This window comes from Ranitomeya variabilis, chromosome 3 (assembly GCF_051348905.1).
Source record: "Ranitomeya variabilis isolate aRanVar5 chromosome 3, aRanVar5.hap1, whole genome shotgun sequence".
In the NCBI taxonomy this organism is placed as follows: domain Eukaryota; kingdom Metazoa; phylum Chordata; class Amphibia; order Anura; family Dendrobatidae; genus Ranitomeya; species Ranitomeya variabilis.
Genome location: NC_135234.1, coordinates 571,348,572 through 571,373,235, shown reverse-complemented (window position 1 = coordinate 571,373,235; position 24,664 = coordinate 571,348,572).

Genomic DNA, 24,664 nt, shown 5'->3' with positions numbered 1-24,664 from the left:
TAGAGCCCATCTGTTCACCTTTTCTGCGTCGCACAAAGACACGGTGGTTGGAACCAAAGATCTCAAATTTGGACTCATCAGACCAAAGCACAGATTTCCACTGGTCTAATGTCCGTTCCTTGTGTTCTTTAGCCCAAACAGGTCTCTTCTGCTTGTTGCCTTTCCTTAGCAGTGGTTTCCTAGCAGCTATTTTACCATGAAGGCCTGCTGCACAAAGTCTCCTCTTAACAGTTGTTGTAGAGATGTGTCTTCTGCTAGAACTCTGTGTGGCATTGACCTGGTCTCTAATCTGAGCTGCTGATAACCTGTGATATCTGAGGCCGGTGACTCGGATAAACTTATCCTCAGAAGCAGAGGTGACTCTTGGTCTTCCTTTCCTGGGGCTGACCTCATGTGAGCCAGTTTTTTGTAGCGCTTGATGGTTTTTGCAACTGCACTTGGGGACACTTTCAAAGTTTTCCCAATTTTTCAGACTGACTGACCTTCATTTCTTAAAGCAATGGTGGCCACTTGTTTTTCTTTACTTAGCTGTTTTTTTCTTGCCATAATACAAATTCTAACAATCTATTTATTAGGATTATCAGCTGTGTATCCACCAGACTTCTGCACAACACAACTGATGGACCCAACCCCATTTATAAGGCAAGAAATCCCACTTATTAAAACTGACAGGGCACACCTGTGAAGTGAGAACCATTCCCAGTGGCTACCTCTTGAAGTTCATCAAGAGAATGCCCAGAATGTGCAAAGCAGTCATCAAAGCAAAAGGTGGCTACTGTGAAGAACCTAGAATATAAGACATAATTTCAGTTTTCACACTTTTTTGTTAAGTATATAATTCCACATGTGTTAATTCATAGTTTTGATGCCTTCAGTGTGAATGTACAATTTTCATAGTCATGAAAATACAGAAAAATCTTTAAATGAAGTGTGTCCAAACTTTTGGTCTGTACTGTATAGCATTTAAATTCTGTTTACGCGTCTTACTTGAGCAGCAGCTACAGCACTAGGAGCACATACACTGCTCACTACACAGTGAGTGCACTGTATTCACACCCCAGAACATTGACCAGCAGCCTGCTCTGTACACACATGCTACTGGGCAGGCTGTCAATCAAATTGATGGAAAGTAGAGATGAGCAAATTTGCTCAGGTTCCCTCTTATTCGGCAAGCTATAGCATTTGCCAAATAAGCTGCAGAGGAAACCCGTCTTCCTGGATCACGCTCGCTTATCAGCTGATCGGCACTGCAGCTGCAAGTGTCATGGCTGTTTGACAGTCACGACACAGGCATGGAGAGCCCAACAAACAAGCTCTCCATGCATGTGTCATGACTGTGACAAAGCAACGACACATGCAGCTGCGGCGCCGATCAACTGATCGGCGGGCGCGATCCAGGAAGCCGGGTTCCCTCTGCAGCTTATTTGACAAACGCTATAGCTTGCCGAATAAGAGGGATCCCGAGCACATTCGCTCATCTCTAATGGAGAGTCATTACAGTTCATTGCATAATGAATGGTGACTGTAACAACTACCTGTACCCCCTCGATGAGTGGAAGCAAGTGTCTGTAGGAAGAATATAATTTAATTTTCTCCCCTTAGCTGCTGCTCTATTAATCTGCTAAACAAAATGCTATCCACCTGCAGAATACCCCTACATCTGCAGTTAAATAGCATTTCTGGCTGTGACAGGTTCTTTTTACAGTGAGATCAGGCACAATTTGGGTTTTTTATTTCAGGTCTGTAAAATGAGTTTACCCTAATGAGTTAAATAAGTACTCCCATCAAAGTTTTTATCCTGTTAATATATTGCAATCATCATATTGTATAACACTGTGTCCTTACAATTGCTTTTTGCCTTTCCACCCAGCTAATTCTTCTCTTTTCCATCAGGTTTCTACCCAGCAAATTCCTCTCTTTTCCCTCAGGTCTATGACATCACATGATTAAAAACAGACTAGCTGAATCCAGTCAGGCTAAGTCTATGTAGATGTAATAGTATGCCGGTACTGAGTGTGTCACCACGGAACAGACAGACCAACTGTCTGCACGGGTGTCAAGGTGCCCCTCTCCAGTCATCCAGTCACAGCAGAGTCCGCTTTCATGTACTCATAAGATGCAGTCTTTCTGGGCAATCTCCCTGCATTTGTCCTCTGACCGGGAGCCCTCTCTTCTCCCCGGAGGCAGCTGCATCCTGCCCTGACCACTGCACACACTGCTTTGCCACTTGTGCGCTTGTGCGCGCGCCTTTCCTGCTCTCTGCCTGGCTTCCTTCCTCTCCCCGTCTTTTTGTCTGCCCCCCCGGGGAACCTGTATCACAGCTCAATGGTTCCAGGCTCGGAGCAGAGAAGGTAACCACTCCCAGACTCTTCTTGTGTTCCACCTCTTTACATTCCCCCCCTCTTAAAGCTCGTCATTCCACGGGCGATGACTCTTCGTGCTTCTGTTTGCTCTTTTGAGGGGAGACAGATTCCTGCAATTCTCACATCTCCTTCTGCCTTTCTCCTTGCACATACTGCCAAACTAAATGGTCTAGGAGTTGTTCATCATTCAGGTTGAGATATGCCTCCTCTACTTCATCGACAACTGCTGGCCTCTTCTTCTTTTTCTTCTTCTTCTTAGCTTTGTCGTTAGCAGATGTCTGCATAGATGATACATTCTTTTCCTTGTCGTCATCAGAAACTCTAGGGGCTTCTTGCTCGGGCTCCTCAGTTTGGGGGCTTTGTACAAGTAATTCTTCTCCATAGCCCTCTCTTTGACAGGAGCATTCTGGTCCAAAGTAGAATCAGATGAATTAAGACCATGCAAGCCGGATTCTTCGTCATCTGCGCAGGGCTCTGCAGACATCACTTCCCAGGGCTTCTCAGCCACACGCCTCGTCTCACACAGCTGTTCCACATCCTCCGTCCGATCAGGATCTTGTGAGCTGACAGCCAGCACACTCTTCCCCACAGGGGATGATATTAGCGGTTCCAACTTTTCATCGACAAGGACCTCGAAAACAAGCATCGCAGGTACACTTAGCACTTTCTCTCCTTCTTCGGGATCTCGTGCTGGGCAAGGTAGTAAAGCACTTCGGTGGTCTTCTCGAGTGGACATCCCTTTCTTTCCTCTGGGCTGAGTCTCACAGACAAAACCTTCAGACCCAGGCTGGAGCTCCACCAGGCTCGCCTTCACGCGTCGGGACAGTGCAGTCATTCCACCAGAGATGCTTGACACCTTCTCCACTTCTCCTTGGCATCCGACATTGTGGTACTGTCGTGCCCTAGGTGGAACTCTTCTCTTCCTGCCATACTATTCCCTCCAAGAGGGCTCCTGACAAAGGTGCTTTTCACCGAAATGCGCGTTGGGGTGGGCGCACGCTCTCTGGACGTCCTGACTATATCAACCTAAGGTAATAACAATGTATGACTTTGTGTGGTGTTGTTTTGGGATTATGGTGCCAATGGGTAGCCTCCTGAGGACTGGCCTTTCTGTTTTAGTGATGATAGCGTATTGAGATTATAAAAGCCAGGTATTACTATAATACAATTAGTGGTATATGTCCAGGAATCCGTGCTCCCCTATTTTTTGCACAGTATTCCTGTATTGGTATGGCTTACTTACTTCATTCCTGTTTACATGTGTCTGTTAATTTTTAATCAATAAAGACATTTTGTACTTTTTGAATCAACTAGGACTTGAGTATCATCCTTTTTGTTGTGGTGTTGTGTACAACATTGATGATAGGTCACATTGTCTTCTGCATATATGGATATTGAGCTTGATTATTATGACTTCATATAATGCGGATACGCCTTATAAGTTGCTACGCAATTATAGCATGTAGGCAGTCTTCGTCGCTGAGCGGCCGGTCTCTCTTTCTCGCACCGGAGGACTGTACTCTGCAGCAGGGGTCTTCTTATATTCAGCCATTTCCTCACGGACTCGCTTAACCTCCTTCTTCAAGTCTTCTACCCATTGAGGGGCAGTTACCTCCCCGTTCCAGACCTGCCCCACTGGCACTATCACCCCTTGCTCTTGCTCGTGCATGCGTGCCTCACTCCCGACCTCAGAGAAAGTCATATCTGGCTTTACGTGCATGCACTCTTGCAGGGACTGTTTCATCAACACATCTCGCAAGCCTGTCACCAATTGGTCTCTCAGCACAACATCAATTGACCCCACACCTTTGCCGTCCTTCTGTATAATGGCAGTATGAAGTTCCTGCAGGGCATTCATATATTGTGTCACGGTCTCCCCCTCTCTTTGTACCCGGTGGAACAGTCGCATGTGCAGCTCCCCTACGTCAGTGGGGTCCCCATGCATCTCCTCAAGTATACGTAATACTTTGTCCAGGGTTATCTCTCGCCTGGGGGGATCTGAGCATAATCGAGTAACCCTCTAGGGCCATCACAGCTATTTCAGCCTGCAGAGCCGGCGTCATAGGATGCACCCGCATCATTCCTCAGATGCGCTCCGTCCAACTCCACAACATGACATTGCTCCCCGAAAATTTTGGCAAGTTAACTAACATGGCTCCCAAGGAGATGCTAGACCTGGGGCCTCCCCCAACTGCTTGGTCTGCCCTTTCCACGCTACCGTGTGACATCCTGCCGGCTACGCCAAGTGTAATAGTATGCAGGTACTGAGTGTGTCACCATGAAACAGACAGACCAACTGTTGGGGGGGATTTATTAATAGGGACAATATTCTCCTCGCAGGGAGAAAACAGTAGAATATAAACTGAAAAGATAACAGTGCAAAATATGGGAGTCAAACAGTGTAACAGAATTAAGCAGGATTTCTTGAGAAAAAGAACACTTATCAGTCTGATGAGGATTTGCTTGAAGGGTCGTCTTCTTCAACGTAGGCACCGAGAAACAGTGGCACTTGTCGTCCCTCTGTTGTTACTTGTGGTACCCCCTATAGTTAATAAACAGCAAATGCTAGGAAAACAGCTGCTGGATGATATTAATACTTAAAATTAATACTCTTAGGTAAAATTACCCTTATATTAGGGTCAGGAGACAAAACACAATCTAAACAATACGAAAAAGGATAAAGGTTAGTCTGGTGAGGGGGTGATCTTTCCCTTACTCACCCTACCTTACCGCGGAGGTTCAGAAATAGAAGAAAGCAACCGCACTCAGATTGTATATTTGCGTCATAAATGTGAAAAATTTTAATAGGAACACCACAGTGGTATAATCAGTTGCTGAGGTAACGTTTCAACCCTTATATGGGCCTTTGTCACACCTCACTTCAAGAAAGCGAGCAGGGGAGGTGAGCTAATGTCAAGGAGGACACGTCGGCTCCACTGTAAGGAAACTGGATATATCCGGAACAGCACGGATAGGGAATGGGGTCCCTGTAAAAACTTGTGGGTCCTATGTCAGGAGGATCGGCGGTGGTGCCATTTGACTTTTCAATGCAAAATTGACTGGAATTGAGATGGGACGCCATGTTGCATTTGGAGAGCCCCTGAACTGCCTAAACATTGAAACCCCTAACAAGTGATACCATTTTGGAAAGTAGACCCCCTAAAGAACTTATTTAGATGTGTGGTGAGCACTTTGACCCACCAAGTGCTTCACAGAAGTTTATAATGTAGAGCCGTAAAAATAAAAAATCATATTTTTTCACAAAAATGATTTTTTGCCCCCAAGTTTTTCTTTTCCCAAGGGTAACAGAAGAAATTGGGCCTGAAAAGTTGTTCGAAAATTTGTCCTGAGTATGCCGATACCCCATATGTGGGGGTAAACCACTGTTTGGGCGCATGGCAGAGCTCGGAAGGGAAGGAGCACCATTTGACTTTTCAATGCAAAATTGACTGGAATTGAGATAGGACACTATGTCACGATTGGAGAGCCCCTGTTGTGCCTAAACATTGAAACCCCCACAAGTGACATCATTTTGGAAAGAAGACCCCTTAAGGAACTTATCTAGATGTGTTGTGAAAACTTTGCACCCCCAAGTGTTTCACTGCAGTTTATAACGCGGAGCTGTGGAAATAAAAAATCTTTTTTTTTTCCTCAAAAGTTATTTTTTAGCCCAAGTTTTGTATTTTCCCCAGTGTAACAGGAGAAAATGGACCCCAAAAGTTGTTGTCCAATTTGTTCTGAGTATGCTGATACCCCATATGTGGGGGTGAACCACCATTTGAGCGCAAAGGACAGCTCGGAAGGGAAGGAACTCCGTTTGGAATGCAGACTTAGATGGAGAGTCCCTGATGTACCTGAACAGTAGAAATCCCCCACAAGTAACTCCGTATTGGAATCTAAACCCCCCAAGGAACTTATCTAGATGTGTTGTGAGAACTTTGAACCCCCAAGTGTTTCACTACAGTTTATAACACAGAGCCGTGAAAATAAAAAAATCATTTTTTTTCCACAAAAAAAATTATGTTTTAGCCCCCAGTTTTGTATTTTCCCAAGGGTAACAGGAGAAATTGGACCCCAAAACTTGTCCAATTTGTCACTAGTACGCTGATGCCCCATATGTGGGGGGAACCACCATTTGGGCGCATGGCAGAGCTCGGAAGGGAAGGAGCGCCGTTTGGAATGCAGACTTAGATGGATTGGTCTGCAGCCATCACGTTGCATTTGCAGAGCCCCTGATAATAAATCTTTATTTTTATATAGCGCTAACATATTACGCTGCGCTTTACAGTTTGCACACATTATCATCGCTGTCCCCGATGGGGCTCACAATCTAAATTCCCTATCAGTATGTCTTTGGAATGTGGGAGGAAACCGGAGTACCCAGAGGAAACCCACGCAAACACAGAGAGAACATACAAACTCTTTGCAGATGTTGTCCAAGGTGGGATTAGAACCCAGGACTCCAGTGCTGCAAGGCTGCTGTGCTAACCACTGCGCCACCGTGCTGCCCGACTTAAACAGTAGAAACCCCCACAAATGACCCCATATTGGAAGCTAGACCCCCAAGGAACTTATCTAGATGTGTTGTGAGAACTTTGAACCTCCAAGTGTTTCACTACAGTTTATAACACAGAGCCGTGAAAATAATAAAAAAAAATTTCCACAAAAATTAATTTTTAGCCCCCGGTTTTGTATTTTCCCAAGGGTAACAGGAGAAATTGGATCCCAAAAGCTGCTGTCCAAATTGTCCTGAGTATGCTAATACTCCATATGTTTGGGTAAACCCCTGTTTGGGCACACGGGAGAGCTGGGAAGGAGCACTGTTTTACTTTTTCAACACAGAATTGGCTGGAATTGAGATTGGACGCCATGTCACGTTTGGAGAGCCCCTGATGTGCCTAAACAGTGGAAATCCCCCAACTGAAACCCTAACCCAAACACACCCCTAGCCCTAATTCCAACCGTAACCCTAACCTAAAACAGTAAGAAACTAAAAAATGACAGTGTTGGCCCCCTTAAAAATAGTCTGGGTGAAATGGTGGATGAGGATGAGGAAAAAGCCAATATGCTAAATTACTTTTTTTCATCAGTATTTACAAAAGAAAATCCCATGGCAGACAAAATGACTAGTGATAAAAATTCCCCATTAAATGTCACCTGCTTAACCCAGCAGGAAGTACAGCGGCGTCTAAAAATAACTAAAATTGACAAATCTACGGGCCCGGATGGGATACACCCCCGAGTACTGCAGGAACTAAGTACAGTCATTGATAGACCATTATTTTTAATCTTTAAAGACTCCATAATAACAGGGTCTGTACCACAGGACTGGCGTATAGCAAATGTGGTGCCAATATTCAAAAAAGGGGCAAAAACTGAACTCGGTAATTATAGGCCAGTAAGTTTAACCTCTACTGTGGGTAAAATCCTGGAGGGCATTCTAAGGGATGCTATGCTGGAGTATCTGAAGAGGAATAACCTCATGACCCAGTATCAGCACGGGTTTACTAGGGACCGTTCATGTCAGACTAATTTGATCAGCTTCTATGAAGAGGTAAGTTCCGGACTGGACCAAGGGAACCCAGTGAACATAGTATATATGGACTTTTCCAAAGCTTTTGATACGGTGCCACACAAAAGGTTGTTACATAAAATGAGAGTAATGGGGATAGGGGAAAATATGTGTAAGTGGGTTGAGAGCTGGCTCAGGGATAGGAAACAAAGGGTGGTTATTAATGGAGCAAACTCGGACTGGGTCACGGTTAGCAGTGGGGTACCACAGGGGTCAGTATTGGGCCCTCTTCTTTTTAACATATTTATTAATGACCTTGTAGGGGGCATTCAGAGTAAAATTTCAATATTTGCAGATGACACTAAACTCTGCAGGGTAATCAATACAGGGGAGGACAATTTTATATTACAGGATGATTTATGTAAAATAGAAGCTTGGGCTGATAAATGGCAAATGAGCTTTAATGGGGATAAATGTAAGGTCATGCACTTGGGTAGAAGAAATAAGATGTATATCTATGTGCTTAATTCTAAAACTCTGGGCAAAACCGTCAATGAAAAAGACCTGGGTGTATGGGTGGATGACAAACTCATATTCAGTGGCCAGTGTCAGGCAGCTGCTACAAAGGCAAATAAAATAATGGGATGTATTAAAAGAGGCATAGATGCTCATGAGGAGAACATAATTTTACCTCTATACAAGTCACTAGTTCGACCACACTTAGAATACTGTGCACAGTTCTGGTCTCCGGTGTATAAGAAAGACATAGCTGAACTGGAGCGGGTGCAGAGAAGAGCGACCAAGGTTATTAGAGGACTGAGGGGTCTGCAATACCAAGATAGGTTATTACACTTGGGGCTATTTAGTTTGGAAAAACGAAGACTAAGGGGTGATCTTATGTTAATGTATAAATATATGAGGGGACAGTACAAAGACCTTTCTGATGATCTTTTTAATCATAGACCTGAGACAGGGACAAGGGGGCATCCTCTACGTCTGGAGGAAAGAAGGTTTAAGCATAATAACAGACGCGGATTCTTTACTGTAAGAGCAGTGAGACTATGGAACTCTCTGCCGTATGATGTTGTAATGAGTGATTCATTAATTAAATTTAAGAGGGGACTGGATACCTTTCTGGAAAAGTATAATGTTACAGGGTATATACACTAGATTCCTTGATAAGGCGTTGATCCAGGGAACTAGTCTGATTGCCGTATGTGGAGTCGGGAAGGAATTTTTTTCCCCATGGTGGAGTTACTCTTTGCCACATGGGGTTTTTTTGCCTTCCCCTGGATCAACATGTTAGGGCATGTTAGGTTAGGCTATGGGTTGAACTAGATGGACTTACAGTCTTCCTTCAACCTTAATAACTATGTAACTATGTAACTATGTAACCACACCCCTAACCCTAATCCCAACCATAATCCCAACTGTAAATGTAATCCAAACCCTAACTTTAGCCCCAACCCTAACTTTAGCCCCAACCCTAACCCTAGCTTTAGCCCCAACCCTAACCCTAACCCTTACCCTAACTTTAGCCCCAACCCTATGTTAGCGGTCGAGTTCCTGCCTCTGCACAGGGGCAATATCGAGCCATCTCCGCTGCGTTCTCCCATTCTTATCCTGCCGCAGTGGAGCCTGCTCAGCGGAGACATCAGTCCCAGCATCTGGCTCAGGCAGATACTCTGCATCTGGCTACTGCTGTTCTTCTTGGCTCAGCCATTATAGATAGTACTGGTCAGCAGTGAGGACTTGCTTCTGGGACTAAGTCGCGCTTTCTCCCTTCTGAGCATGCCCAAAGGAAGACCTCTCATTGGAGGTCAGGGGTCACACGTTCAGGTCCTGAAGCAACTCCCATTGGTCCTCTAAGAAGGTCCTGAAGTTGCTGTAACTATAAAAGGTTCGCATGGCCGCATGGCCATGCGCTAGTATCAATCTTTGTTATGAGCTTTGCGCCAGTGTGGTTATGTATGCTTGTGGCCAGGGCCTGGCTGAAATAAGCCACTAGAATACCGGCACCTCCGGTGAAGAGTTTGTTTGCATGTATTCAGGGCCTGGCTGAAATAAGCCACAAGAATACCGGCACCTCCGGTGAGGAATTGTTTGTGTGCTTCTCTGACTGCATGACCACTGACTGCTATCAGCTCAGCAGTTAGCTGTGTACTCCTGTGAGCTTAACAGGGCACAGTGCTTTTCTATCACGGCGACTCTGTGAAGTAACAGAGGTCGCTTATACCTCCATATAGTGCCATTTGCTAGCAGCAGGTTCTCCTCCTGCATGGTGGACCCTGAGCTGCGAACGCACCAATAATAACATCTTTATTTACTGGGTGTGTTCCGCCAGCCCTAACCCTAACTTTAGCCCCAACCCTAACCCTAACCCTAATGGGAAAATGGAAATAAATACATTTTTTAAAATTTTATCATTTTTCTTTAACTAAGGGGGTGATGAAGGGGGGTTTGATTTACTTTTATAGCGGGTTTTTTAGCGGATTTTTATGATTGGCAGCCATCACACACTAAAAGACGCTTTTTATTGCAAAAAATAGTTTTTGCATCTCCACATTTCGAGAGCTCTAATTTTTCCATATTTTGGTCAACAGAGTCATGTGAGATATTGTTTTTTGCGAGACGAGTTGATGTTTTTATTGGTACCATTTTCAGGCTTGTGACATCTTTTGATCGCTTTTTATTCCGATTATTGTGAGGTAGAACTAACAAAAACCAGCTATTAATTAATTTCTTTTGGGGGGCGCTTATATTGTTCCACGTTTGGTAAAATTGATAAAGCTGTTTTATTCTTTGGGTCAGAATGATTACAGCGATACCTCATTTATTTTTTTTATGTTTTGGTGCTTTTATACCATAAAAAACTATTTTATATAAAAAATTATTATTTTTGCATCGCTTTATTCTGAGGACTATAACATTTTTATTTTTTCGTTGATGATGCTGTATTGTGGCTCATTTTTTGCAGGACAAGATCATGTTTTCAGTGGTACCATGATTATTCATATCCGTCTTTTTTATCGAGTGTTATTCCACTTTTTGTTTGGAAGTATGATAATAAAGCGTAGTTTTTTGCCTTTTTTTACGGTGATCACTGAAGGGGTTAACTAGTGGGACAGTTTTATAGGTAGGGTCGTTACGGATGCGGTGATACTAAATATGTGTACTTTTATTGTTTGTTTGTTTTTTCATTTAGATAAATAATGTATTTTTTGGAACAATATTTTTTTTTCTTTATTTAGGATTTTTTTTACACATGTAAATTTTTTTTTACTTTTTCACATTGCCCCAGGAAGGGACATCACATTATAGTGACAGATCGCTGATCTGACACGTTTTAGTGCACTGTGTCAGATCAGCGATCACACAGGCACTGCAGGGAGGCTTTCCGGCGCCTGCTCTGAGCAGGCGCTTGAAAGCCACCTCCCTACAGGACCCGGAAGGCCCCCCGTGGCCATTTTGGATCCGGGCCTGCAGGGAGGAGGAGGTAGGAGACCCTCGGAGCAACATGATCACATTGCGTTGCTCCAAGGGTCTCAGGGAGCCCCCTCCCTGCGCGATGCTTCCCTATGCCGCAGGAACGCTGCGATCATGTTTGATCGCAGTGTTCCGGGGGTTAATGTGCTGGGAGCAGTCCATGACTGCTCCTGGCATATAGTGCTGGATGTCAGATGTAATAGTCAGCTGACACCCGGCGGCGATCGGCCGCGCTCCCCCCGTGAGCGGCCAATCACCTATGACGTACTATCCCGTCACTGGGAATTAAGTTCCAGGTCACCTCAACGGGATAGTATATCATATGGGATAAAGGGGTTAAATGGAAATATGGCCTTATGATTTGCCACTGAAAACCAGTTTTAGCACAAACGATTTGGAGTAGCAAATGGGGCTTCCAGAGACTGCCACACAGTTTTTGCACAATATACTTAGATGCTGGGAGATCGATTTCACACAGGAGAAGTTCAATATCAGCAGCAGCGGCACTAGTGCAGGAGCTACCTCTCTGCACTGTAACACTGAGCAAATGGTGCCAGCAAAACAAGGTGTTCACTATCATATGGCAAGGGACATGTGACTTTTGCAACGAATCATAGAAGACCTTGTGTCATGTTGTTGTGGATGGTTTCTGATTGGTTGCCGGAATCAACACACATAAAGTTAAGGGAAAAACAGCTTGTGCCACTCATGTAATCTCTTCAGACACTCCTTAAGCCTCTCAACACCCGTCCTCTCATGAAACACGTGTCTCCCTACCCTGCTAATAATACAACACCACTATCCCTGCCAAAGTCATATAAAAGCATTAGTTGAAATGCGATGATTTTGTGAACTGTGACCAAATTTTGCTGTCTTTGAGTCAAAATGCTCATGAAAGCGAACACCAATCCGAATGTGCTACATTCGTGTAGAATTTGAGATTGGCAAACTTTATCTGAACACGTTTGCTTATCTCTAGTGGTGATGCCAGCCGGTCCTGAGCAAGTATATGAGAAAGTGTATATTATGAGATAAAATAGATAGGGGAAAATGATTTGCCTTCGGACTACTATTTTAAGCTAATGATAGGATGAAAAAATAAAATGTTAATGGAATATTTTTAGCTGTTGCTCACACTTGGTTCAGAAGTTAAAGATTCTCTGAATCAATATTGACTTATATTTCACTTTGCTTTTTAAATGTCTTGCAACATTTAGGAAATGGTCACACTTTATGGGTCATAATTAGTGATGGACGGGCACTAAAATGCTTGAGTGCTCGTTACTCTGGTCGAGCATATTGGAATGCTCAGGGGCTCGACCAGAGCAACGAGCCCAATGTAAGTCTATGAAAAACTCGAGCATTTTTACCACGCCCCTCCATGGTCTTTAGAGGGACTAAAAATTGTAGAACTTGATGGGAACAGTACTCAAATGACATGGGAACATCATGGGAAAGACCCCTGGAAGCATTTCTAACTCCCAGGTCACTGCTGTGAAAAATGTCAGTTTTACGCCACTTTTACAGACTCACAATAAAGGATATAAATGCAAAACTAAAATGTGTAAAGGAATATCCTTTCCAGGGTAATGACTTGTATATAAGGCAAAATAAATAACCAAAAACAAAAATGCTCTTCCACACCTTGGGCTATGTTCACACATAGCGTTTTTGATGTGTTTTTGAACTTAGCAACCAAGACAAATGCATTCACTGGGAAATGTCATTTTAACATTTTACAACCTTAACTGGCCATGTGGTGTGTCACCCAGCATCAGACACATCCTGTTTCATTTATGAAGGAGGGACTCTGAAAGTCACAAAGCCTATTTCTATTGGGCCATCAGGTGGCCTTTACTATTCATCCATGAGCCAGCTATGCTTTGTTGTTCCCTTTATAAAACAGTGGGTCTCCTATACTGTTACTGCCTATGCAGTGAGTAGGAGGGCTGCCAAAACTTAGGACGCACCCCAATACCCCTTTGAAGAGAAGTACAGGAGGGACTCATGAAAACAATGTTCTCATTATTATGAAGTGGTTCAACACCTGCCCCAAATTTGGATGCACTCCAATAACCCTTTGAAGAGACGTACAGGAGGGCCACCAGAAAGCAATGTTCCCATTATTAGGTAGTTGGTACTCCCATACTGTTTGCCTATGCAGTGAATGCAACACCTGCCCCAAATTTGTCGCACCCCAATAACCCTTTGAAGAAACGTACAGGAGGGCCATCTGAAAGCAATGTTCCCATTATTAGGAAGTTGGTACTCCCATAATCTTTGCCTATGCATTGAATGCAAGGCCTGCCCTGCACCAAATTTAGACACATCCCAATACCCTTTTGAAGAGACATACAGGATGGCCGCCTGAAAGCAACGTTACCATTATTAGGAATTTGGTCCTCCCGTACTTTTTGCCTATGCTTTGAATGCAAGGCCTGCTTCAAATTTGGATGCACCCCAATACCCCTTTGAAGAGACGTACAGGAGGGCCTCCTGAAATCAATGTTACCATTATTAGGAAGTTGGTACTCCAGTACTGTTTGCCTATGCAGTGAATGCAAGGCTTGCTCCAAATTTGGACGAGTAAGGAGGAAGACCAGGCTGCAGGTACCTGCATCATGCCAGGTCCGGAACTGTCGAGGCTGCATCCAGTGTTGCCGGGGGGAAGGAATGGGGAATTGGACAGGTCCCATGACCCAGGGATAGGTGCTGTGGCTAAGCCGGGCAGTGACCAGGAAGCGTGGGAAAGAGATTTCAGTTTACCGCCGACAGTGAGAGCAGAGAGAGTTTTGTGGCGCGCTCCGCAACCACAAAGGCAGTGAGTATCTATGCCCCAGCAGAGCTTAGGCAAATGCTCCAGTGAGCCAGTGAGTGTTCAGAATGCCAAGCACCTGGCCAAGCAGGGTGCAGTGGTCGCGCCAAGAAGTGGGTGCCAGTGACAGGACCCTGAGGTGCGTTCCCCATTGCTGATAGATGCGCAGCAGCACATGTGAGAGACAGAGACTCCAGCAGTGCTCCCCACTTTGACAGCACAGATTTATGGACTAGGAGGTTAGCGGGCAAAAATGGTGACCGCCTGTTGCCACCAGAAGCTGGACAGTGTTTTGTTGTAATTCATCTGAGGACAACACGCTGGTGTTACGCCGAAGGCAAAGGGTACAAGGAGTGGACCCACTGGATCGTGGAACTGAACCTCCCCCGAGCGAGCACTCCAGAATGGGACCAACCCCTATACAGGGACTGTTAGGAGGCAAGCAATGGGACCTCAAGAACCACGGAGGCCAGGACCAGGGATCGGCTCAAAGAACAGGCAAAAGGGAGAACCGAGGAGAAATAACAAGAGGAAAGGAGAAGAGGGAAAACCAGAGAGAGAGGAATGGGAGCTGAGGACCAGTAGAGTCAGAAACCTGAGGGAAGACACAGAAGGGGAGATTAGAACCAGACTGAGGAACGAAGGACACAGGAACAGAGGAACACGGGAACAGGAACTGTGGGAGGAAACAGAAGTGGAGATGAAAACCGGACTGAGGAACGGAGGACACTGGAACGAAGGAACACAGGAGCAGGAACTGAGGGAAGACAAAAGAAGAACAAGGGGTTAAACAGAAAATGACTGGAGAAGCACAGGAGAAACTATGCAACCTAACTATGATAAAGAAACTCGATAATCAGGCGCCTCCACAAAGGAAAGAGGGCCTGAGATACCTGACGCCAGACACCGATAGGCCAGGAGTACTGCCGGGTCAGGTCACGCAGGAAGAGAAGAGAGCGCACGCGGTCAGACCTTAGTGCACCTGCACAAGCCACAGGAGCGCGCACCCGAGCGAAGAGAGGACACACGCTGGGATACCAGCACCGAGCCCCGGAGTGAAGAGGACGCAGCGGGGAGAGTAAGCAACCTGGCGGCAGAAGGCGGAGCAATGGGAGCCGAGGTAACAGCTGGCCATTGCCGGTGCTCCAGCTGCCATCAGACTGTATGTGGATGAGACCCAGAGAAGATGACGATAAATGTTGTTTCAATACCAGAGTGTAGCGTTAACCCTTTTAATTCTCTTGTTTATTAATTAGCTTCCTGTGAGGAGACCATTGCCATCATGCTTGTTAAAAATTAAATAGCATTGTTATAGAGCTTTTTTCTGCAATCCCTGTGTTACTGCATTTCTGCACCTGCTTACAGATGCACCCCAATAACCCTTTGAACAGACGTACATGAGGGCCTCCTGGAAGCAATGTTCCCATTATTAGGAAGTTGGTACTCCCATACTGTTTGCCTATGCATTTAATGTAAGGCCTGCCCTGCACCAAATTTAGATGCACCCCAATACCCCTTTGAAGAGACGTACAAGTGGGCCACCAGAAAGCAATGTTGCCATTATTAGGAAGTTGGTCCTCGCCTATGTATTGAATGCAATGCCTGCCCCAAATTTAGATGCACCCCAATAACCCTTTGAAGAGACATTCAGGAGGGCAACCTGACAGCAATGTTCCCATTATTAGGAACTTGGTTCTCCCATACTGTTTGCCTATGCAGTGGAGAATTACAGTGCTGAGGCTGAAGAATCTGCAGTGGAAAATTGCAGTTTTGAGGCTGAAGAACCTACAGTGGAGAATTGCAGTGTTGAGGCTGAAGAACCTGCAGTGGGGAATGCAGTGTTGAGGCTGAAGAAACGGCAGTGTAAAATTGCAGTGTTGAGGCTGAAGAACATGCAGTGGAGAATTGCAGTTTTGAGGCTAAAAAAACTGCAGTGGAGAATTGCACTGTAGAGGCTGAAGAACTGGCAGTGGAGAATAGGATGTTGAGGCTGAAGAACATGCAGTGGAGAATTGCAGTGTTGAGGCTGAAAAAACTGCAGTGGAGAATTGCAGTGTTGAGACTGAAGAACCTGCAGTGGAGAATTGCAGTGTTGAGGCTGAAGAACCTGCAGTGGAGAATTTCAGTGTTGAGGCTGAAGAACCTACAGTGGAGAATTGCAGTGTTGAGGCTGAAGAACCAGCAGTGGAGAATTGCAGTTTTGGGAGAAACTGCTGCCAGTGCAGTGGGCACAGGTACTGGTGCCATACTTGACGGGGGAACCCCAGAAAGCATACTATGATTTAGCTTTGCAGGAAGCTAAAGAGCATGGCAAGCTAACAGTGGAGATTTTTGCATGCCTGGTGGTAACAATAACTCTTAGGGCACAGCGGGTTCACTGCTGGGCATATCACTGGGACAAACCACCACACTCCCAACTGTTTGACCTGTTGCACCTGTTCCTGAAGTGGCTGCAGCCAGAGTCCTCTACACCTGTGCAGATGGTAGAACCAGTTGGTGATGGACCAGTTTGTGCACTTCCTGCAGAGTCAGCCTGTCAGCATTTTCAGTTGTCAGGCGGATGTGCTTATCAGTTATAATTCCACCAGCGGCACTAAAATCCTGCTCTGACAAAATGCTAGCGGCAGGGCAGGCCAAGACCTCCAAGGTGGAGAGAGCCAGTTCATGCCACGTGTCCAGGATGGATACCCAATAATTATAAGGCACAGAGGAATCACGGAGCGCATTGGTACAGTGATCAAGGTACTCCCTCAGCATCTTACAAAACTTTGCACTCCTTGTGAGAGTACCTCAAGCGTCAGGGCCAGTGTGATGAGAGGGTCTGAGAAAAGTCTCCCAGAACTTGGCCAGTGTTCCCCTGCCTCTGTTGGATTGGGGTTGTGTCTCTCTCACCTGTACTCCTTGGTTGTTCAACGCACTGTGACCTCTGCCACCAGCGTTTTCAGATGGTAATTTTTGTATTAATTCCGTAACAAGGGCCCTCTGGTACTGCCACATTTTAGTAGACCTGTCTGCCTCTGGAATAAGAGACAGAAAGTTATCATTTTAGTGTGGGTCTAGAAGTGTCACCAACCAGTTATGAATGTTACCCAAAGTTTTGAGAATGCGAGGGTCACTGGAAAGGCAGCGTAACATAAACTCAGCCATGCGTGCCAGACTGCTAACAGGCAAGACTTCCATGTACTCACCAAGAGGATGACTGACCATGCTCTCTTCCTCCTCCTCCTCACTGTCCTCAGGCCATGCACGCTGAACAGATGGTATGACAGTTGTGCTTGTAGTACCATCTATAGCGCATGAAAGTAGCTCCTGTTCTTCCTCCTCTTCTTCTTCCTCATTGTCACTGTGGAAGGGAAGTGCCCCAAAATGTTTATATTTATTTAGAGATGTGTTTAGTGCATGTTTTGTGTATACACACATTTATATATAATTCTCCCACATGTATGCCACATGGAGCAAAGCCCCTCCTCCAGCCTACCATATTACAAAGAAGGTCTGCCATGAGCTTGTCAAACAGGTTTATTGAGGTGGTGTATCTTAGTGGACAATAGACTGGTGACCTCATCCCCCACACCTGGGGCTGAACACACCTCCTTCAGCTGGTCACATAAAAGGGACAAGACCATGTGGCTCTGGTGTCTCTTGCCTGGCTTGCTTCCCGGAAAACAACATGAGGACCACATGGCTAACTATTAGAGATAGTGAGCCATATTTGGGAGAGCTGATATTGCATGTGTGATTTGGGTAATTTGGACAGTTAATTGTGGGTTTTTATTGAGTGATATTGTGGTAATATTACTGTATTAGTGTTGTAGTATCAGCATACACAGTATGTGTATATATTTTTATATTCGCCAGTGGGTATAAATATATATGTATGTAATAGACTGTAGACTTGTGTGTGTAATAAATATCCATTGTTAATACACTGTTTTGTCTCAGCTAGTATATAATATAAGGAAAAAATAACATTGAGGCATATTAAGTGGATATTAATTATTATTAGTCAATTTCGGCGTTAATAGTTAATATCGGACCTTTAATAGAGGTGCAGGGAGAGTTCCCCTTTGATAACTATAAGTTTAGTTAATTTTAGGAGGCAACCTTTCCTTTTACAGTCAACCAATCCACGTTGAGATGAGATGAGGCTGGGCTGTGTGTAATTACCCTGTATGGTTCCCTGTTCCATCTCATCGTGCTCCGCCTGCAATGCATCCTCTTTCATTGTGAGCAGATAGTGTTTCAGAACACACAGAATGGTGATGCTAATTATGGCATCATGCTGCTCACCATCTTAGTGGAGTCCTCAAAGTTTTGGAGGATGGTCCATATGTCTGACATCCATATCCACTCCGGAGGTCTTATGTGTGGAATCGTCTGAACTGAAAACCTATGGCTTTGTTGATGCTCTTCTGCTCACAATTCTTTCCCAACATCTGCAGTGCAGAGTTCCAACATATATGAACATCACAAAACAGTCAGTGAGCCGGAAGCTGCAATCACTGTCCAAGCACGGCAAGGGCGTCGGAAGCTGTAGCTGACTTGCTAAAATGGGCATACAGGTGGAGTACTTTGACAAGCAGATCCGGCAGCTCTAGTTAGGATTTGATAAACCGCTGAATCACAAGGTTAATGGGCCAGGCATAATACATGTATGAGCTCGCCTCAGAGCTGCCACCAGGTTCTGGCCATTGTCACACTTGACCATGCCTGGCTCTAGGTTCTGCAGTGTCAGCCACAGATCTGCCTGCTCTTTCAGAGGTGTCCACAACTCTTCAGCATTGTGCGGTTTGTCACCTAAGCATATTAGCTTCAGCACAGCCTGTTGCCACTTGGCTGAGGCAGTGCTGCAGTGCTTCTAGCTTGTGACTGATGTGGTCATTTTGAGATGGAGGGGAAAGAGGAGGATGAGGTACAGGAGCTGTAGACTGTGGGGGATGTAGGGCCCACAATCCTCAGCGTCGGGAGGACATGTTCCATTCCAAGGTCTGACAGGGCCCTGGCTTCTATTATATTAACCCAATGGGCCATCAGCGAGATGTACCATCCCTGCCCACAAGCACTTGTCCACATATCCTTGGTTAGGCGGACTTTCCCAGTAATTGCACTGTTGATGGCATGGCTAATGTCTTGGGACACATGCTTGGGTAATGTGAGGACAGCACACCAGGAAAAATAGTGATGGCTGGGGACTGAGTACGGAGGGACGGCCACTGCCATAAGGTTGCAGAAAGCTTCCATCTCCACGAGCCTAAAACGTTTCGAGCACAAGCAGTTGCAAAATGTGTGAATTTAGTAGTGTGGTCTGTGGGGCATTGACTGCGTATTTGCGCTTGCTTTCCAAGGACTGGGGCATGGACAATTGAACTCTGTGCTGGGACAAGGAAGTGGACGTGCTTGCTGATGGTGCTAGTTGAGTGTGTGCAACAACTGGTGCAGGGCAGGAGGCATCTTTGCATGCACCATGGACAGGGGATTGGCTTGAACACACAACAGCGGAAGAAGCAGTTGTGTTAACTGCAAACACTGTTCCTGGGTGCTTTGCTGCCATGTGCCTGATCATGCTGGTTGTGGTCAGGCTGGTAGTTTTGCTACCCCTGCTGATGTTGGCTGACTGGTGGTGCAAATGGCCTTTTTGGGGTTATTGGCAGAGTCTTTAAAAAACAACTAGACTCAGGAGGACCTAACAGTTGGACTGGCAACTTTCGTCGTGTTGGTATTACGGGGAATGGTTGCCCGCCTTCTGTCTGTGGCTACCTACCTGTTTGGGGTGCTATGCCTCCCTCCTCATGTCTGCTGCTGTTCTCGCTCTGCATGTCCTCCTGCAAGCTTGGGTCAGTTACTATACCATCCACCAAATCTTCCTCCATTTCCGCACCCTTCTCCTCCTCCAGACTTTCTGGCAATTGTGTCTCATCATCATCCACCTCTTGTGAAACTTTTGTGTTACCGTGCCTGCTCAAATATTTGGGTATCGCCACTTGCGATCTCCTCTTGCCCCGCTTCAAGTGGACCGGGTGAGAGGCCCGAATCTATAAATGGAAAAATGAACAGCTCTTTGGAGTGTCCAAGTGTGGGATCAGTTGTCTCCGGGCACTCAACATGGTGGGAGGAAGGAGGATCAGGGTAAGGATTATGCTACTCAGACTTGACCGTGTGGAAGACGGTGGTGGTGATGGTGGCGGCTAGGGTTGAGCGAAACGGGTCGATCATTTTCAAAAGTCGCCGACTTTTGGCTAAGTCGGCGTCTCATGAAACCCGATCCGACCCCTGTGCTTGTCGGCCATGCGGTACGCGACTTTCGCGCCAAAGTCGCGTTTCAATGACGCGAAAAGCGCCATTTCTCAGCCAATGAAGGTGAACGCAGAGTGTGGGCAGCGTGATGACATAGATCCTGGTCCCCACCATCTTAGAGAAGGGCATTGCAGTGATTGGCTTGCTGTCTGCGGCGTCACAGGGGCTATAAAGGGGCGTTCCCGCCGACCGCCATCTTACTGCTGCTGATCTGAGCTTAGGGAGAGGTTGCTGCCGCTTCATCAGAAGCAGGGAGAGCGTTAGGCAGGGTCCACTAACCACCAAACCGCTTGTGCTGCAGCGATTTCCACTGTCCAACACCACCTTCGGTGTGCAGGAACAGTGGAAGCTATTTTTTTTTTTTTTTCCCCTCAGCGCTGTAGCTCATTGGGCTGCCCTAGAAGGCTCCGTGATAGCTGTATTGCTGTGTGTACGCCACTGTGGAAACCAACTGCTTTTTTCAAAGCACATATCCTCTTGTTCCTTCCTTTCTGCACAGCTATCTTTTTTGTTTGTCCACACTTTTTATTTAATTTGTGCATCAGTCCACTCCTATTGCTGCCTGCCATACCTGGCTTACATTACTGCAGGGAGATAGTAATTGTAGGACAGTTTTTTTTTTTTTTTGTTTTTTTTTTGTGGGAGATTAAGATTGGCATTTCTGCTACAGTGCCATCCCTGTGTGTGCCATCTCTCACTGAGTGGGCCATAGAAAGCCTATTTATTTTTTCCGTGATTTGTGTTCTAAAATCTACCTCAACACAGAAACACTACATCAATCAGTGGGAGAAAAATATTGGCCTCAGTCAGGGCTTGTGTGCCACTGCTGTGTGTGCGCTATCATTCAGTGGGCTATAGCAAGCCTATATTTTTTTTTTTTTTTTTTTTTTAATATTATTTGGTTTCAAAAGTCTCCCTGAAAAAAAAAAAAAACCTAAAAAAACAGTGGGAGAGTAATATTGCCCTTTCAGCTTGTGTGCCAGTCTTGACTCCTGGGTGTGCCACCTCTCTCCCTCTCATTCAGTGGGCCATAGAAAGCCTATTTATTTTTTTTTTTAAATATTATTGGGTTTCTAAAGTCTCCCTGAAAAAAACAAAAAATACATAAAAAAACAGTGGGAGAGTAATATTGCCCTTTCAGCTTGTGTGCCAGTCTTGACTCCTGGGTGTGCCACCTCTCTCCCTTTCATTCAGTGGGCCATAGAAAGCCTATTTTTTTTTTTTTAATATTATTTGGTTTCTAATTCTCCCTGAAAAAAAAAAAAAAACCTAAAAAAACAGTGGGAGAGTAATATTGCCCTTTCAGCTTGTGTGCCAGTCTTGACTCCTGGGTGTGCCACCTCTCTCCCTCTCATTCAGTGGGCCATAGAAAGCCTATTTATTTTTTTTTTTAAATATTATTGGGTTTCTAAAGTCTCCCTGAAAAAACAAAAAATACATAAAAAAACAGTGGGAGAGTAATATTGCCCTTTCAGCTTGTGTGCCAGTCTTGACTCCTGGGTGTGCCACCTCTCTCCCTTTCATTCAGTGGGCCATAGAAAGCCTATTTATTTTTTCCGTGATTTGTGTTCTAAATTCTACCTCAACACAAAAACACTACATCAATCAGTGGGAGAAAAATATTGGCCTCAGTAAGGGCTTGTGTGCCACTGCTGTGTGTGCTATCTCTCATTCAGTGGGCTATAGCAAGCCTATTTTTTTTTTTTTTTTTTTTTTTTTTAATATTATTTGGTTTCTAAAGTCTCCCTGAAAAAAAAAAAAAACCTAAAAAAACAGTGGGAGAGTAATATTGCCCTTTCAGCTTGTGTGCCAGTCTTGACTCCTGGGTGTGCCACCTCTCTCCCTCTCATTCAGTGGGCCATAGAAAGCCTATTTATTTTTTTTTTTAAATATTATTGGGTTTCTAAAGTCTCCCTGAAAAAAACAAAAAATACATAAAAAAACAGTGGGAGAGTAATATTGCCCTTTCAGCTTGTGTGCCAGTCTTGACTCCTGGGTGTGCCACCTCTCTCCCTTTCATTCAGTGGGCCATAGAAAGCCTATTTTTTTTTTTTTAATATTATTTGGTTTCTAATTCTCCCTGAAAAAAAAAAAAAAACCTAAAAAAACAGTGGGAGAGTAATATTGCCCTTTCAGCTTGTGTGCCAGTCTTGACTCCTGGGTGTGCCACCTCTCTCCCTCTCATTCAGTGGGCCATAGAAAGCCTATTTATTTTTTTTTTTAAATATTATTGGGTTTCTAAAGTCTCCCTGAAAAAACAAAAAATACATAAAAAAACAGTGGGAGAGTAATATTGCCCTTTCAGCTTGTGTGCCAGTCTTGACTCCTGGGTGTGCCACCTCTCTCCCTTTCATTCAGTGGGCCATAGAAAGCCTTTTTTTTTTTTGGTTTTTTTAATATTATTTGGTTTCTAAAGTCTCCCTGAAAAAAACAAAAAAAACATAAAAAACAGTGGGAGAGTAATATTGCCCTTTCAGCTTGTGCGCCAGTCTTGACTCCTGGTTGTGCCACCTCTCTCTCTCTAATTGTGGGCCATAGAAAGCCTTTTTTTTTTTTTTTTTAATATTATTTGGTTTCTAAAGTCTCCCTGAGAAAAAAAAATAAATAAATTAGGTGGGAGATTAATATTGACATTAGTGCTTGAGTGACAGTCCTGCGTGTGTGTCATCTCTGTGATTTTGTGCCACAGAAAACAGAGTGTGTAACATTGTGCCTGATTTTCCTTGTGGTCTCACCAACCTGTTAAGGGATATTGAAATCATACTGAAGTTATAGCTCACCGTGTAAGTTGTTTGATAGCAACAAATAAAGTTACTTTGGTTAAGATTTTAAAACAATGAGGAAGTCTGGTGCAAGAGGTCGTCGTGGGCGTTCATTGTCAGCTGGTAATGATGGTAGTGGTAGTGGAGCATCAGGTGGTCGTGGGGATAAAAATATTCCACCTAAGTCTGGAGCTGTGGAGCCAGTTTCGTCGTCAGGCTACACAAGGCCTCGAACGCTCTCTTTTCTGGGAGTAGGAAAACCGCTTTTAAAGGCGGAGCAGCAACAGCAAGTTTTGGCTTACATTGCAGACTCAGCCTCTAGCTCTTTTGCCTCCTCTTCCGAAACTGGTAAATGTAAAAGCAGCGCGTCGCTTGTGGATGTTCACGGTCAGGGACAAGTCGCTTCCTTGTCCTCCTCAGCAAAAACTACAACAAGAGAGAAGGATGCAGCAGGCGACACAACGGGTCACTCCATGGAGCTCTTTACACATACCGTCCCTGGCTTAGAAAGTGAAACATTTAACAGGCCATGCCCATTACAAGTATATTCTGACATGGAGTGCACTGATGCACAGCCACAGCCAGAGTACTATGCTGCTCCTTTGACTCAGACCACCACATTGCCCTCTCAGGGTACAGATCCACAATCAGACCCTGATGAGACTATGTTGCCCCGCCACGAACGCTATACCACCGACCGACACAGTGACACAGACGAAGTTGCACACGAGCTCGAAGAGGAGGTAATAGATGACCCAGTTATTGACCCCGATTGGCAGCCATTGGGGGAACAGGGTGCAGGCGGCAGTAGTTCAGAAGCGGAGGTGGAGGAGGGGCCGCAGCAGGCATCAACATCGCAACAGGTTCCATCTGCCGGGCCCGTATCTGGACCAAAACGCGTGTCAAAGCCAAAACCTGTTGGAGCACAGCGTTGCCATCCGGTTAAAGCTCAGTCTGCAATCCCTGAAAAGGGATCAGAGTCTAGGAAGAGTGCAGTCTGGCATTTTTTTAAACAACATCCAACTGATCAGCGCAAAGTCATCTGTCAAAAATGTTCAACTAGCTTAAGCAGAGGTCAGAATCTGAAAAGTCTAAATACTAGTTGCATGCATAGACACTTAACCACCATGCATTCTCAAGCCTGGACTAACTACCAAACGTCCCTCAAGGTTGTAGCACCCTCGGCCAATGAAGCTAGTCAGCAACGCAACATCCCTTCCGTCACTGTAAGGCCACCATTTTCCGCACCACCGGCAGTATCTGTGCAGGTTTCTTTGCCAGCCAAAAGCAGTCAGGGTCAGGGAATCACCAGTTTTGTAGGAGGAAATATTGCATGTAGGGCACCGGCGGAAACAATACCGTCTCCAACCGTCTCTCAGTCTGCCATGTCCACCGGCACACCCGAAAGTTCCACGATCTACAGCTCTCCAGT